Consider the following 6,460-nt stretch of genomic DNA (forward strand, 5'->3'; position numbering starts at 1 on the left):
TATATATATATATAGATATATGCATATAATAAATATAAACCATATAGAAACATATAATACATCATTATAATAATAAAATATGTAGGTTTTGATTTAAATTCTCAAAACATAAAACAAATTCATCAATTACAAAGATATCAAATGACAAAAAAAAATATGTATTTACAATTATATTATATATAAATGAAGAAGAAAATTATTTTAATTGCACATATATATAAAAATATATGTAAAAAGTAAAATATTAATATTGAAATACTAATTATAAAATAGTTTATTGTACAAAAAACATTTTTCCATATTTGGAATATTTCGATATTCTTGTGAACTTAAAGTATCGTACATTCATTATTATCTTTAACCACTTGTTTTGACCGTAATTTTAAAAAAATTAGCTTGCAAATTAGAAAAAAAATTATAAAATAAAATTTTTTTTAAAATTTTTCCTAACACAAATAAAAAATTTTTTTTTCAAAAATAAAAATATTTTTCATATTTTATATTGCTAAAATGATTTCATTATTAAAATAAAAAATATATCAAAAGAAAAATTTTACAAATAAAATTAAAAAGAAATAAATTTATTTCTAGTAATAATAATTAACAGCAAAGTTTCTGAATTCTAGCAAAATATTAAAATAAAGATATTTAATAGATTGTGAATGTTTCAGTTTCCATTTGAATGAAAATTTATGAAGTTAAAGAATAGCTAAAAATATTAGATACATATATTTTTTAATTATGATAATTCAAGTTTAAACTATTCTCCAGATTTCAATTGAGAAATATCTTCTAAAATAGTTATAGATAAATTTTTAACGAAAATAATATAATTTTTAACATGAAAGAATAAAATGTAAAAAAAAATTTTTCAGAAATGTTAAAAAAAAATAGATTTGTTAATTTGAAAAGATACAGCGATTATTCATGTAACAAGAAAGATTGCATATTTTATTTCAAAAACAATGATATATATACATAAATATAAATATATTATACAATTGTACAATTGTATATATAATATTATACAATTTTAATTGCCCACACAATTAATATAAAAATTCCATTTTTTGTCGACCACTTGTGTTCTTATATCAAAACCAACTGCTCGTAACTTGCATCAACGCTGATTACTTGAATACATTGTATGTATTACACTTGTTGAAACCGGTGTGGTTCACTATTTCTGCAAGGTAATAATAGTAAGATATATTATTATTATTATTATTATTATTATTATTATTATTATTATTATTAAAATTATTATTATTTCTGTTTAATATTTCTTAATTCTTTATAAATTCTTGACAATATTCTAGAATTTTAAAAAAGGAACTTTTATTTTAAAATTTTATTTATATTTCCAAAATTTCGTAACTTTATGAAGTTATGGATTAAAAAAATCTCTAATATTCAAATTTTATATTTTTTTTATGTGTATATCATTAATGTATATATACATATTTTTGAGATATCTTTTGAGACTCGATTCAAAAAATCAAAAAATAATACTCTAAAATGTTGATTGAAATTTATTTATTAAATTAAAATTTTTATTTAGATAGATAAAGTAAGGGAAAAAACAATTATTGAGAACTAACTATTGTAAGATACAAACAACTATTGAAAGATAGAGCTATCTCACTTTGTCTCTGTTTCTTTATTTAAATTAAATTGTTTATAATTTAATAAATAAGCCTTAATTTTTGTATTTATTTTGTCTTTTAGAATCGAGATCTTCAGAAAAGTTCCATGAATATTTTAATATCTTATATATTTTTTTATATGTTATTTCATGGCAAGATTTCATCTTAAATAAACAGTGAAATTCTTTATAGAAAATTCGATTATAAATGTAATATAATATTCGATTTAATATGCGGAAGAATTTGAACTTGAATAATCATAAATAATCAATCAGTTAATTATTGACTTTCAAAGTTAAACTTGATACAAAACTAAAAAAATTCTAGGATATTTTCATTTTTTTATTGATTAGAAAATGAAACTTTGTAACTTTAAATTGTAAAATATATGATTGGAGCAATAAAATCATACTCTACAGTCTGTGGAATCATTTAATTATGGTATAAAGATTATTGGTATTAAATGTTAAATAATTAATTTATAGAAATATTAAATAAAAATTAAGTCATCGTATTAAATTTGTTTTTAGTAATATTGGTTGACTTATATTAATATGACTTATATTAATATTATATCAATATTGAATTTAAATATTAGAAGTTTAATATATTAAAATATGCTATTACTTTATATATGATTATGATTATTTATTATTAAATAATTATTATTAAAATATATAATTATTAGCATTATTATTAAAATATATAATTTATAAAATTAACTTTAATATAAATCGTACTTATTTATTTATCATCCTAATCTAATTTAAATCTAATTTGAACCAAGATTAACTCAAAGCGAATCTAAATGTATGCCAATCATACTCTAAATCTATATCAAATCTTACAAATCAATATCAAATATCTTTTAGGAAATTAAATTCGAATACTAATTTTAATAATTATTTATATATTTACATAAACAATTATATAAATAAAATTATTCAAGTCAGACATTAATAAATATCTAATCAATTATTTCTTGATTTACAGATATCTATAATTAGATTAACTTTTTCTTGCAAAAAATCTACAATTACAAATATAAAAATCAGAACTATTGAATATTGATTAAAATCTATGAAGTTAAATATTTTAAATGTATTGAATTTTTGAATAGAATTAATTATATCCATGAATAAATAGTTAATAATATAAAATTTAAATATGTCTATATTTAGTATTTCTTAAAACTTTAAATTGCTTATATGACTTAATATATATATATATATATATATAATCTATATTTTCAGATCAATGAAAATAAATAACATTTAAAAATGAAATATTATTATATTTGAAAACAATCTTTAAATGTCAACCCACAATTAATCTCTTTTAACGTACAATTTTTACTTACAGTTAAATTATCGTAATTATCCACTTAATAAACATGCTTTACATTATAAAAATTTATTATTGAATAAAATTTTAATTGAATTCAACAAAAAACTGCTTATAGTCTATTATTGTTGAAAGATATTTCGAATAAACAATAGGTATAAAATATTGAAATCTGTAAAACAATGACTATCATGGACAATTCGTAGACAAATCCAGTAACCAGTATTACGAGTAACCAGTAAGTAATTATTTCTATAATGATTAGATTTAGATATATTTTTATGCAACAAAAACAAATTCAACTAATTTAACTAATTACTATAATTAATAACTAATTAACATAATGTAGAAAATATATTATTCATACATATACATTCATAATGTGCCAAATTATATAATATTTGCAAAATTTATATAATGTTATTATGTAAATTTATTTATAATTTTTCTGTAATTTTCTATTGTTTATCTAAAGAAATAATATACATATACTTTCTTCTATGTTTTATTATATTAATATTATTATATCATTATATTGATCCTTCTATTTTTTCTATAGATAATTCAGAATTTTTTTTAATTTATTATGTAACTAGAAGTTTTATTCAAGAAGTACTTAACTTTGTTTACAATATTCAAATTAAGATGCAAATGAAATTAATATTAAAAGAAAAATATGTAATTTATTATATGTACATTTATTAAAATATGTATATTCATTATATTCATATCGTTTATGTAAAATATGCAAAATATATGTAATATAAAAAACATTTTATATTTGCATAAAAATTTGCAGTCTAATAATGATAAAATATGATAAATAATAAAATGATACAATATAGTTGTGAAAAAACTTTTGAATTACTTTTATAAAATATTCGTTTTAAATACATATGTACATATACATTTAATATATATATAAAGTGATTCTTATAAATTGATCGATTGAGTTCTCTCAAAAGTTTTTTCAAAAAATGGAAAGAAATATAAAAAAATAATTTGAATGAAAAATGTTTTGTTTGAGAAATTTTTTGATATAATGTTATTATAGATAAAGAGACGATTAGATGATATCAAAATTAATTCATTTTTTTTATTATGATATTTTTATTTATTATTATATTTTTATTATTATTTTATTATTATTTATAACATTATATTTTTATTATATTTTATTTTTTGTTACTTTATAAGAATCATTTATATATCACACATATGTATTATGTACATATTATGTATAAATCGACTCACTTCTAATATAAGAAAATAAATTTCTATCAATTAATTGATTATATTCTTTTTACTTAGATATAACGACATTTTCTTCGTCAGAATATATGTATAAATATATATTCAGTATGAAATAAGATAAAAAATGAATACAGAAAAATATTTAGAGATCCTCTAAACATAAGATTGTATACTTTAATTTAAAAAAAAAATCTTAGAATTTTGAGATAATTAAATCATAAAATTTCTTGAATTTTTATATATTGATTAATGCATTATATTATTAGATATTAGATTTTTACGTTTATCATTTTCTAAACCAACACTAAAAATTGCTCAGAAAATTTATAAAATTAAATGATGATATATTTTATTAAAAAATAATTAAGAAAGAGATCATATGTTGTTTTATTTTTTTTTATTTTATTTAATTTTATCTTCTCAAAGAAAAAGTTTACGTGAAAATGAAGAATAAAAAAGATGAACAATAAAAAAATCAATGAAATTAAATGATAAAATGAATCTCAAGTTTCGACTTAATTTTTTAATTTGTATAGCATGCTTATACTTACGCAATTTTGGAAATTTCGGAAATAAGGATCAGAAATCGATAAAATAAGATCTATCGCTATTTACTCGTTATAATAGATTGATATTTAATTAATTTATATGAATTCTAATTATAAATCTTTTGTCAAGTTTTATCTAGAATTAAATGTTCATGATTTCATTTTTTAAAGAATTGCATTAATTTATTTATTTATTATTATTATAAATCTATTATTTATATTAGATTTATTAATCTAATCATTAGTAATCATTAATATGGACTTATTAAATAAATAACTTATTAAATAAAATTAATGAAATACACATTTAAAAAATTTTGTTTATATTTAAATAATTTTAATAAGTAATAAAATCACATTATTCATAATATTTTTAAGATTATAATCTAATTTATTTTAATTTCATTTATAATATATATATATTATAAATATATTATAGATTATTATTGATTTTCTTTAAAAATGAGAATATGTAGAAATATTATCTTTCTTGTTAATATTATTTATTGTTTTTTATCGAATTTCAAAAATTGGGCTTATTTCATTAAATGTCATTCTGATTTGGTGCATGTAAATTAAAAATTTTTATAGTACGATGATATGTTGAGATTACAGCGTGATAAATTCACTACATCCTTTGCAACTTTATCAGCTTTTGGATTTCCATATGTAATGAAACTTATTCAAACAGGATCTCACTAGCTCATTTGTTTCTTATTAACTTTGTTATACTTTTCAATGAGTTATTTAATAATTTGGTTTTGTAATTTGGTGAATTCTAGTGCTGAAAGTATATTTTTAACATGAGTAAAGATAATATACTTCATATATTCATTGTTTACTTTTCTATATATTCTCTTCTAAAAATGTATATATTTCATATAAAAATTTTAAAAAATAATCAGGCATGAATTTATGTATTTCTGAATTTTTTGTAGAGGAAGTTTATAACTATATTTTACATTTATCAAAATTTAAGATTAATTATGATAAATCGATTAAAAGTTTCTAAAAAAGAAATCTATAAAATATTAAGAATATCATAATTTTTTCATAAAATATCGAAACTAATTTTTTAAATCTTTAATAATAAATGCGAACAACTTATTGAAAAGTTAACTCTTCACTGATTTCAATGAATTTGAAATGTGTTGTTAAAAACATTATTCTAAGAACTTTTTTTTATATAATTAGCAAGTAATTTTAATTTTTAGTTATATATATAAATACTTTTTAAACTAACATATTACTATCCATAATAAATAATTGTACAATAAATAATAGATAATAATAGATATTATTGTACAAATATTGATTTTTGTAAAAAATATTGATTTCTTCAAAATCCAAAAATTATGATTAACTATTATAAAAAACTAAAATCGTCACTTTCATTTTTATTCACTTGTTTTGATCATAATTTTAGAATATTAACAAATTAGTTGATATATAAAATAGCATTTGATTATAATTTATTTATTAAGTTATAAGCAATTGAAGTTTGTGATAAAGCGAGACTGAAATAATGCAATAATGTAAAGATAAAATGAAACTTTCTATCTCACTTCAATATAAACTTCAATTATTAATTTACTAACAATTTAATAAATAATTTAATAATTTCAGCTCATATTTTTATATAGTGATTTTTGTATTTTTTTTTTTTTT

General features: G+C 17.1%; 1 protein-coding gene across 3 annotated transcripts in view; it reads right to left on the reverse strand.

The window, feature by feature from the left end:
• Nucleotides 1–6,460, reverse strand: part of LOC102681098 (forkhead box protein O) — a 344,280-nt gene that overhangs the window by 76,214 nt on the left and 261,606 nt on the right. For 2 of the 3 annotated variants that reach the window (XM_006623396.2, XM_006623398.2), the window contains one exon: nt 931–1,186. The exons of the other annotated variant lie outside the window; for it this stretch is intronic. The gene's annotated coding sequence lies outside the window, so the exon portion shown is untranslated. Of the gene's footprint in view, nt 1–930; nt 1,187–6,460 lie in introns of those variants that run through there. 3 annotated transcript variants of the gene reach the window in all.

The sequence above is a fragment of the Apis dorsata genome, unplaced genomic scaffold (assembly GCF_000469605.1).
Source record: "Apis dorsata unplaced genomic scaffold, Apis dorsata 1.3 scaffold_887, whole genome shotgun sequence".
NCBI classification, from domain to species: Eukaryota; Metazoa; Arthropoda; class Insecta; order Hymenoptera; family Apidae; genus Apis; species Apis dorsata.